The 12,042-nt window shown below is 38.9% G+C and overlaps 1 long non-coding RNA gene and 1 pseudogene across 2 annotated transcripts in view; one reads left to right on the forward strand and one right to left on the reverse strand.

Annotated features, from left to right (window-relative positions):
* LOC111095250 overlaps window positions 1-12,042 on the reverse strand; it is a 38,487-nt gene that overhangs the window by 14,688 nt on the left and 11,757 nt on the right. The window lies entirely within an intron of this gene.
* Window positions 5,349-6,065, forward strand: LOC476204 (annotated as a pseudogene).

Below are 12,042 nucleotides of genomic sequence, written 5' to 3' on the forward strand. Positions count from 1 at the left end.
TAAGGTTAGCTTTTGTATTTGAGTTCTTTCCAGTTTTTGGATGGCTGCTTGTATTGGCGATGTATTTCCCCCTTAGGACTGCTTTTGCTGTATCCTAAGGATTTTGAATGGTTGTATCTTCATTCTCATTAGTTTCCATGAATCTTTTTAATTCTTCCTTAATTTCCTGGTTGACCATTTCATTTTTTTAACAGGATGGTCCTTAACCTACACATGTTTGAAATCATTGCAAACTTCTTCTAGTGATTTAGTCCTAATTTCAAGGCATTATGGTTTGAGAATACGCAGGGGACGATACCAATCTTTTGGTATCGGTTAAGACCTGATTTGTGATGCAGTATGTGGTCTATTCTGGAGAAAGTTCCATGTGCACTTGAGAAGGATGTGTATTCAGTTGCGTTTGGACGTAAGGTTCTGTAGATATCTCTGAAAAGCATAAGATACCTAGGAATAAACCTAACCAAAGAGGTAAAGGATCTATACCCTAAAAACTATAGAACACTTCTGAAAGAAAATGAGGAAGACACAAAGAGATGGAAAAATATTCCATGCTCATGGATTGGCAGAATTCATATTGTGAAAATGTCAATGTTACCCAGGGCAATTTCCACGTTTAATGCATCCTTATCAAAGTACCATGGACTTTCTTCAGAGAGTTGGAACAAATTAATTTAAGATTTGTGTGGAATCAGAAAAGACCCCGAATGGCCAGGGGAATATTAAAAAAGAAAACCATAGCTCAGGGCATAACAATGCCAGATTTCAGGCTGTACTGCAAAGCTGTAGTCATCAAGGAACTGTGTACTGGCACAAAAACAGACCCATAGATCAGTGGAACAGAAGAGAGAATCCAAAAGTGGACCCTCAACTTTATGGCCAACTAATATTCGACAAAGGAGGAAAGACTATCCACTGGGAAAAACAAACAGTCTCTTCAATAAATGGTGCTGGGAAAATTGGACATCCACATACAGAAGAATGAAACTGGACCATTCTCTTACACCATACACAAAGAAAAATTCAAAATGGATGAAAGATCTAAATGTGAGACAAGATTCCATCAAAATCCTAGAGGAGAACACAGGCAACACCCTTTTTGAACTTGTCCACAGTAACTACTTGCAAGATACATCCAAGAAGGTAAGAGAAACAAAAGCAAAAATGAACTATTGGGACTTCATCAAGATAAGATTTTTCACAGTGAAGGATAGAGTCAAGAAAACTAAAAGACAACCTACAGAATGGGAAAAGATATTTGCAAATGACCTATCAGATAAAGGGCTAGTATCCAAGATCCATAAAGAACTTATTAAATTCAACACCAAAGAAACAAACAATCCAATCATGAAATGAGCAAAAGACATGAACAGATATCTCACAGAGGAAGACATAGACATGGCCAACAAGCACATGAGAAAATGCTCAGCATCACTGGCCATCAGGGAAATACCAATCAAAACCCCAATGAGATACCACCCCACACCAGTGATAATGGGGAAAATTAACAAGGCAGGAAACCACAAATGTTGGAGAGGATGCAGAGAAAAGGAACCCTCTTGCACTGTTGGTGGGAATGTGAACTGGTGCAGCCACTCTGGAAAAGTGTGTGGAGGCTCCTCAAAGAGTTAAAAATAGATCTGCCCTACGATCCAGCAATTGCACTGCTGGGGATTTATCCCAAAGATACAGATGCAATGAAATGCCGGGACACCTGCACCCTGATGTTTCTAGCAGCAATGTCCACAATAGCCAAACTGTGGAAGGAGCCTCGGTGTCCATCGAAAGATGAATGGATAAAAAGATGTGGTTTATGTATACAATGGAATATTACTCAGCCATTAGAAATGACAAATACCCACCATTTGCTTCAATGTGGATGGAACTGGTGGGTATTATGCTGCGTGAAGTAAGTCAATCGGAGAAGGACAAACATTGTATATTCTCATTCATTTGGGGAATATAAATAATAGTGAAAGGGAATATAAGGGAAGGGAGAAGAAATGGGTGGAAATATCAGAAAGGGAGACAGAACATAAAGACTCCTAACTCTGGGAAACGAACTAGGGGTGATGGAATGGGAGGAGGGCAGGGGGTGGGGGTGAAAGGGTGACGGGGGGCACTTGACGGGATGAGCACTGGGTGTTATTCTGTATGTTAGTAAATTGAACACCAATAAAAAATAAATTTATTATTTAAAAAAAAGAAAAAGAAGTTACTGTGAAAAAAAATGACAAATACCCACCATTTGCTTCGATGTGGATGGAACTGGAGGGTATTATGCTGAGTGAAATAAGTCAATCGGAGAAGGACAAACATTTTATGGTCTCATTCATTTGTGGAATATGAAAAATATTGAAAGGGAATAAAGGGGAAAGGAGAAAAAATGAGTGGGAAATATCATAAAGGGAGACAGAACATGAGAGACTCCTAACTCTGGGAAATGAACTAGGGGTGGTGGAAGGGGAGGTGGGCAGGGGGTGGGGGTGACTGGGTGATGGGCACTGAGGGGGGCACTTAATGGGATGAACACTGGGTGTTATTCTATATGTTGGCAAATTGAACACCAATAAAAAAATTTGTATATATATATATATATATTTCATATATAATGAAAATTAACCACAGTCATCATATATATATATATATATATATGACCATGAGGAAAGATTAAGGAAAATGATTGCCTCAGAAAGAAAAATCTGTTTAACTGGGGTGCCAGAGGGCCTTGAAGAGGACAGAGGGACAGAAAGTGTATTTGAACAAATCATAGCTAGCAACTTCCCTAACCTGGGAAGGGAAGGGAAACAGGCATTCAGATCCAGGAGATAGATCCCCCCCTAAAATCAGTAAAAACCGTTCCACACCCTGACATTTAATAGTGAAACTTGCAAATTCCAAAGATAAAGAGAAGATCCCTAAAGCAGCAAGAAACAAGAAATCCCTAACCTTTCTGGGGAGAAGTATTAGGTTAATAGCAGACATTTTCACAGAGACCTGGCAGGCCAGAAAGGGCTGGCAGGATATATTCAGGGTCCTAAATGAGAAGGACATGCAGCCAAGAATACTGCATCCAGAAAGGCTCTCATTCAGAATAGAAGGAGAGAAAAAGAGCTTCCGAGATAGGCAGAAATGGAAAGAATATGTGACCACCAAACCAGCTCTGCAAGAAATATTAAGGGGAACTCTGTAAAAGAAAGAGGAAGTCCAAAGAAACAATCCACAAAAACAGGGACTGAATAGGTATCATGATGACACTAAATTCATATCTTTCAATAGTAACTCTGAATGTAAATGGGCTTAATGATCCTATCAAAAGGCAGGGTTTCAGAATGGATAAAAAATCAAGACCCATCTATTTGCTATCTACAAGAGAGTCATTTGAGATCCAAGGACACCTACAGCCTGAAAATAAAATGTTGGAGAACCATTTGAATGGCAAATGGCCGTTCAAATGGTCCTCAGAAGACAGCAGGGGTAGCAATCCTCAGAGCAGATAAATTAAAGTTTATCCCAAAGACTATAGTAAGAGATGAAGAGGGACACTATATCATACTCAAAGGATATATCCAACAAGAGGACCTAACAATCATGAATATTTATGAATATTTATGCCCCTAATGTGGGAGCTGTCAAGTATATCAATCAACTAATAACCAAAGTTAAGACATACTTAGATAATAATACAATAATACTGGGAGACATTAACATGGCACTTTCTGTAAATGACGGATTTTCTAAGCACAACATCTTCAAAGAAACAAGAGCTTTAAATGACACACTGGACCAGATGGATTTCACAGATATTTACTGAACTTTACATCCAAACGCAACTGAATATTCTTCTCAAGTGCACATGGAACTTTCTCCAGAATAGACCACATACTGGGTCACAAATCAGGTCTTAACCAATACCAAAATTTTGGGATTGTGCCTTGCATATTTTCAGATCATGCTTTGAAACTAGAACTAAATCACAAGAAGAAATTTGGAAGAAATCCAAATACATGGAGGTTAAAGAGCATCTTCCTAAAAGATGTAAGGGTCAATCAGGAAATTAGAGAAGAATAAAAAGACTCATGGAAACAATGAGAATGAAGATACAACCACTCAAAATCTTTGGAATACAGCAAAAGCAGCCCTGAGAGGGAAATACATCGCAATACAGCCATCCCTCAAAAAACTGGAAAGAAATTAAATACAAAAGCTAACCTTGCACCTAAAGTAACTGGAGAAAGAACAGCAAATAAAACCTACACCAAGCAGAAGAAGAGAGTTAATAAAGATTTGAGCAGAACTCAATGAAATAGAAACCAGAACTGCGGAACAGATCAACAAAACCAGGAGTTAGTTCTTTGAAAGAATTCATAAGATATATAAACTATTAGCCAGCCTTATTAAAGATAATAAAGAAAAGGAGATTAATGAAATCACGAATGGAAAAGGAGATATCATCACCAATACCAAGGAAATTCAAACAACTTTAAAAACTTATTATGAGCAGCTATATGCCAATAAGATTCTAGGCAATCTAGAAGAAATGGACGCATTTCTGGAAAACCCACAAACTACCAAAACTGGAACAGGAAGAAAAAGAAAACCTGACAGGCCGATAACCCAGGAGGAAATTGAAGCAGTCATCAGGTTGTACTACAAAGATGTGATCATCAAGACAGTGTGATACTGGCACAAAAACAGACACACAGATCAATGGAACAGAAGAGAGAATCCAAAAGTAGACCTTCAACTCTATGGTCAACTAATATTCGACAAATCAGGAAAGACTAACCACTGGAAAAAAGACAGTCTCTTCAATAAATGGTGCTGGGAAAACTGGACCGCCACATGCAGAAGAATGAAACTAGTCCATTATCTTACAGCAGACACAAAGATAAACTCAAAATGGATGAAAGATCTAAATGTGAGACAAGAATCCATCAAAATCCTAGAAGAGAACACAAGCGACACCTTTTTTGCATTTGCCACAGCAAGATCCAAGATACATCCAAGAAGGCAAGAGAAACAAAAGCAAAAATGAACTATTGGTACTTCATCAAGATAAGAAGCTTCTGCACAGCAAAAGAATCAGTCAACAAAACTAAAAGACAACCTACAAAATGGGAGAAGATATTTACAAATGACCTATCAGATAAAGGGCTAGTTTCCGAGATCTATAAAGAACTTATTAAACTCAACAGCAAAGAGACAATCTAATCATGAAATGGGCAAAAGACATGTTCAGAAATTTCACAGAGGAAGACATAGACATGGCCAACAAGCACATGAGAAAATGCTCCGTGTCACTTGACATCAGGGAAATACAAATCAAAACCACAATGAGGAAACCCCTGCCGCCACCAACATGGAGACCTTGTACCGCGTCCCGTTCTTAGTGCTCGAATGCCCCAACCTGAAGCTGAAGAGGCCGCCCTGGGTGCACATGCCGTCGGCCATGACGGTGTATGCTCTGGTGGTGGTGTCTTACTTCCTCATCACCGGAGGAATAATTTATGATGTTATTGTTGAACCTCCAAGTGTTGGTTCTATGACTGATGAACATGGACATCAGAGACCAGTAGCTTTCTTGGCCTACAGAGTAAATGGACAATATATTATGGAAGGACTTGCATCCAGCTTCCTGTTTACAATGGGAGGTTTAGGTTTCATAATCCTGGACCGATCAAATGCACCAAACATTCCAAAACTCAATAGATTTCTTCTTCTATTCATTGGATTCGTCTGTGTCCTATTGAGTTTTTTCATGGCTAGAGTATTCATGAGAATGAAAACTGCCGGGCTACCTGATGGGTTAAAAAATGCCTTTTGACAAGAAATCCGTGGATATTGGATTTGCCCCTGTTAATGAAGTTTTAAAGGCTGTACCAATCCTCTGATGTGAAATATGGAAAAAGAGTGAAGCAGCAGAAAAGAAGCATCTCGTGAGAAATAGGAATCATATTAAAGCTTGAACTAGAATGTCTTCTTGGTATCAAAGAGACAAATTTCTCACAGTATTTCTCCTGCTGGCCTGTACTGACACACCAGTGATGTTTAGTGGCATTTTCTTCTTAGTTTTTCATTTCTTAAAGAAAATATACTCCCATTTCCACAACTATAATATTGAATAAAGTGATTATTTCTTATAGCTCCCTTAACATTTTGTGGAGATGACATTTCTGACTTTCAAAAATTAATGTAAAATCAGGAAGCGAGATCCCATAAGCTGAGAACTCTGATCAGCTTTACCTATGGTGCTTTGCCTTTAAACAGTGTGACAGTACATTATTCAGATATGTGTGAGACTGTTTCTGCCCAATAAGATGTATGAAAGGAGCAGAAATAAATAATTTTTCTAATTAAAAAAAAAACCACAATGAGATGCCACCTCACACCAGTGAGAATGGTGAAAATTAACCACAGGAAACACCAAATGTTGGAGAATATGTGAAGAAATGGGAACCCTCTTGCACAGTGTTGGTGGGAATGTGAACTGGTACAGCCACTCTGGAAAACTGTCTGGAGGTTCCTCAAAGAGTTAAAAATAGAACTTCCCTGTGACCCAGCATTTGCACTGCTGGGAATTTACCCCAAAGATACTGATGCAGTGAAATGCCGGGACACCTGCATCCCGACGTTTATAGCAGCAATGTCCACAATAGCCAAACTGTGGAAGGAGCCTCGGTGTCCTTTGAAAGATGAATGGATAAAGAAGATGTGGTGTATGTATACAATGGAATATTCCTCAGCCATTAGAAATGACAAGTACCCACCATTTGCTTCGATGTGGATGGAACTGGAGGGTATTATGCTGAGTGAAGTAAGTCAATCGGAGAAGGACAAACATTATATGTTCTCATTCATTTGGGGAATATAAAATATAGTTAAAGGGAATAAAGGGGAAAGGAGAGAAAATGAGTGAAAATATCAGTGAGGATGATAGAACATGAGAAACTCCTAACTCTGGGAAACAAACAAGGGGTAGTGGAAAGGGAGGTGGGTTGGGGATTGGGGTGACTGGGTGACAGGCACTGAGGGGGGCACTTGATGGGATGAGCACTGGGTGATATGCTATATGTTGGAAAATTGAACTCCATAAAAAAAATTTAATTTAAAAAATAGTTTCTTGTCATTTGCTATCAAAAACAATGTTTCAGTAAACATCCTTGCAAATATAACTATTTTTAAACATATTAATATACTTGTACTCTAAATTAGTAGAAGTTGAATTACTTAGGTCAAAACATAATGTACATAGATGTTCACCATCAGAGAACCAGACCAAGCATATAGGAGTACCTCTGTGATTTGAGGGCCCCTTTGAACCAATAGTGTCACTTTGGAAAGCATAGTGGAAATTGAAATTTCCTCAGGAGGAAAGCTCCACTTTTCATATCAAGCTGAGAAGTAGCTGGGCCAGGCTGACTGTGCTCTTGAATAAATCATTTTCACCTGACAAAGGAGTCTTATTAGGCTATTTTAACCATATAAGTAATTGAGTTCCAGTTGACCCACCCAAAAAAATGGGACTGTCACTCCAGAGAGTCACAAGGCCTCCGTGGATCAGGTGTTTAGCTTTGCCAAGAGCACAATAGCAAGCTATAACTGGTTTCAAAAAGTCATACCTGGTAGCTATGCCAAAGGGACAATGAATCTGAAACCCCAATGTCCCTCAGGGTAGAAGCTGTTTCACTTTGCCAGAAACCCCAACTTCCTGAAACTTTTCAATGAAATTTGAACTCAAAGGTGTGTTCTATAAGCACTTACCTATATGAGGCTTCCATGATTGGGAGAATCCCCTTAGCACTTTTCAGATGAGGAAGAACATTCAGATATAGAAGCAACAACAGCCATACATTGAGATGGCCCAAATTTCTCAACCTCTAAAGTCCCATTAGCTTATTTTTCCCACTGTAAAGCCTGCCCAAACTCCATTCACTTGAATCTGGGTGCCCACTCACTCTATGGGACTGGATAAGATAGTGACCTGGGTGGTTGTACCCAGTAGTTTCCCAGCATAATGAGAGGGACTGGTGTGTATGTCCTTTGGTATCTCTGGGGGACAGGAAGACCTCTCTGTAAAGCAATTGGGATTGGTATAGATAGGAAGACAGTAATCAAAGGGTATGGAGGGAGAAAGGGGCTCCATGCCAGTAAAAGAATTGCATTCAATTTGAGCAGGTTTTATGCACATACTAGCTTATAGCTCAATAAAAAGAACTTCTAATGATTTTGCTCTGTCCAAAGTATTGTGTTGAGTAGCAAGGTCCTCAGTGCTGACACTAGTTATTTTTTGGCTGTGGAGCTTCTTTGGTTCACCATTTATAGCCACATTGCCTTTTAGCTGAGGTTGTAAGGCTTGCTTTCCCATTGCCCTGGTAAAATTAGCTCATCCACCCTCCCAGAGTAGAATGAGCAATAATCAAGGCACTGTTTGGGCAGCTTGGTTCAATCCTACCTCTCACTGCTCTAAACATTTATTAACAGGCAAGACAATAGACCACACCACCTTCCCCTTGCCCAGCATTTGCTGTCAGATCCCAAAGAGTCTTATCAGATTCTCAGACCTGGCCTGCAGGACCCTGTGCTTTCTTTTCCACAAGTAGCATCCCATCCTTGTCACTAAAACTGTTAAAGACTTGAGAAGGGTCTAATTTGTTCTCTTACAAGTTAACAAGTTAGGATTTGTATGGAGGGTGGGGGGACATAAGGGTGATATTCTTGTAGGACCAGAGGGTTGGGGCCTTGATAGGGAAGACTAAGGGACGCCTTGACAAGCATGATAAGCAACGTGAACATCGACCTATTTTTCAGGGTTCCTTTTGCTCCTGAGTCCTATGGAGGTGACATAGATGGGCCCAGATATAGTCTACATATGAGTAGTTTGTGTTCCAGGAGAGGAACCCTTAGCATAAAGAATGTCAATTTAAAAAAAAAAGACTTTATTTATTTATTCATGAAAGACACAGAGAGAGAGGCAGAGACATAGGCAGAAGGAGATGCAGGATTTGATCCCAGGACCCCAGGATCATGACCTGAGCCAAAGGCAGATACCCAACCAGGAGCCCCAAGAATGTCAATATTTATAATGAGAAATAAGCATGTCTGTTCTTCAATCCAGAGGGAGATATTATCTTTATTTTAGCAGACAGTAAGCATGCCTGTAATTTGTTCCAGGGGGAGATACCATCTCTATCATTCAAAGTTATTCAGTATACAAAACAACCTTAAAAAGGTAGTCTTAGAAGAAAAAAGTCAATGCCTCTGTTCCTAAGATGTTTCAAGCTATGAGACCATGGAAAACTGTTTCTCAACACATTCTATGGTTTGGATGTTCTTAAATGTATTCAACTCCCCATTCTCCATTCCCCATTGGTTGCCATTCTTTTATTAAAAAGCAGTGCCAGCTGCTGTAATAATCCTTATATCTTGTTGAACAGGTTTGTCCAAGAGTGACTCACTCCCTAATGTGGAAAAAAAGAAATGATAAACCTCATATTCTTATTTTTTCTAGAAAAGTAACTGAATGCAGAGACTATAGAATATAATTTCTTAGTACATTTGGGTTGCTCTAACGAAAACAGACTGGTGGCTTTTAAGTAACAGAAATGTATTTTTCATGGTTCTGGTGATAGGGAAGGCATTGACTGATTCAGTGGCTACTTCCTCCTTCCTAGACAGCCATCTTTTCACTGTATCCTCACTTGGTAGAAAAGATAAAGGCACTCTCCAAGGTTTATTTTATAAGGGCATTAATTCCATTCATGTGGACTTCATCATCATGACTTAGGTACCTCCCAAAGTCCTACCTCCAAATATCATCACACTAGGGATTATAGGTTTTCACATATGAATTTTGTGGGGACACAAACATTCAGTCCATAGCAAAATTAATAAAGAATCTTAAAAAAAAGATAATATCAAAATTCTATGAACCTTTAAGTAGAGGAAATTTTAAATTCTTGGGGAAGAAGTTGCACAAAAAAAGAATAATCATATAATAAGAATAACAATAAGATTAAGATAATCTGATGGGCTTTAGGACATGCTACCTAAAAATATTGACACATTGGCATATTAATTATCTTAAGCTGAAGGAGCTTAAGAAAATGGCATAAGTAGGAAAGTCTTTCTGGCCTTTCCTCCCCTTCTCCTCAAAACAGGTCATAAAACCCTCCTGTGGGATGTGTCTTTCCTATACCCAGACGAAAGAAGCATCCTTATCTGCAAAGACAAAGGAATGCCAGGAAGAATCCAAAAGTAGGATTTACTGTTTTCCTCAGTTAACTACAATTACTTCAGATTCCTCAACCTATCATATTTCTACACTACTGCCTACTCTTCATCAATATTTTTAAAATTTTATTTAAAAGACCTGTTTAATTAAACACATTAAAATATGTTTATATTTTTATTTAAAAGAGGGAAAAGAAAAAAAGAGGTAAAAGACCTGTTCAAAAAAGATTCAGAAGTCCTGAGGTAAACAAGAGGTGAAGATTGAGAGAAGGGGGGAGTGCTAACTACATACTGGGTTTAAAACCATGTTTTGACATTTGAATGCTAAATTTATGGGATACACTTTTAAAAAGTTCTCTTCTGCTGCCATGGTAGAGTGTTCTTTCAGATCTGGGAGAGAAGGTCACATTTATTTATTTATTTATCTTTTTAATAATAAATTTATTTTTTATTGGTGTTCAATTTGCCAACATACAGAATAACACCCAGTGCTCATCCCATCAAGTGCCCCCCTCAGTGCCCACCACCCAGTCACCCCACCCCCCACCCACCTCCCCTTCCACCACCCCTAGTTCGTTTCCCAGAGTTAGGAGTCTTTATGTTCTGTCTCCCTTTCTGATATTTCCACCCATTTCTTCCCCCTTCCCTTCCCTTCTATTCCCTTTCACTATTATCTATATTTCCCAAATGAATGAGAACATATAATGTCTGTCCTTCTCCGATTGACTTACTTCACTCAGCATAATACCCTCCAGTTCCATCCACGTTGAAGCAAATGGTGGGTACTTGTCATTTCTAATGGCTGAGGAATATTCCATTGTATACATACACCACATCTTCTTTATCCATTCATCTTTCAAAGGACACCGAGGCTCCTTCCACAGTTTGGCTATTGTGGACATTGCTGCTATAAACATCGGGGTGCAGCTTGCCATCAGGGAAATACAAATCAAAACCACAATGAGATACCACCTCACACCAGTGAGAATGGGGAAAATTAGCAAGGCAGGAAACCACAAATGTTGGAGAGGATGTGGAGAAAAGGGAACCCTCTTACACTGTTAGTGGGAATGTGAAATGGTGCAGCCACTCTGGAAAACTGCGGAGAGTTAAAATAGATCTGCCCTACGACCCAGCAATTGCACTGTTGGGTATTTACCCCAAAGATACAGATGCAATGAAATGCCGAGAAGGTCATTTTTAAATACTCATCCATGATATAATAATGTAGGATATTTTTCTGAGTAGGATTGCAGGAAAACCAGCAGAAATATTTTTAGTTTTATTAAACATTTTAAATACCATTCCAGTTTGGTACAGATTCTTCCAGAAAATGTAAATAGAGAGAAAAGAACCCCATTTCATCTTATAAGTCAAATATTATCTTAATAATAAAACTAGATATATTAGTTTTCCATTATTGCTGTAACAAATTATCACAAGCTTTGTTGCTTTAAACAACAGATATTTATTAGAGTCCTAGAGGCCAGAAGCCTGACCCAAGTCTCACCAGAGTAAGATCAAGGTGTTGTGTCTCTTTCTGGGACTTAGGGGGGAGAATTGATTTTTAGAGGCCACCTGTGTTTCCAAGCTTATGGCATCTGCCATCTTCAAAGACATCAGTGGTAGGCTGAGTTCTCACACTGTCTCTGCTTCTCCACAGATGGGGAATGTACTTTTAAGAACTGAAAGAATTAGGTTGGGTCCACTCAGGTAATCAAAGCTAATCTTCCCTTCTCAAGATCCTTAATCACATTTGCAAATTTCCTTTTCCCAAGTAATATAGATTTCAGAGATTAGGATATGAACATC

Source organism: Canis lupus, chromosome 1, assembly GCF_011100685.1.
Source record: "Canis lupus familiaris isolate Mischka breed German Shepherd chromosome 1, alternate assembly UU_Cfam_GSD_1.0, whole genome shotgun sequence".
NCBI lineage: Eukaryota > Metazoa > Chordata > Mammalia > Carnivora > Canidae > Canis > Canis lupus.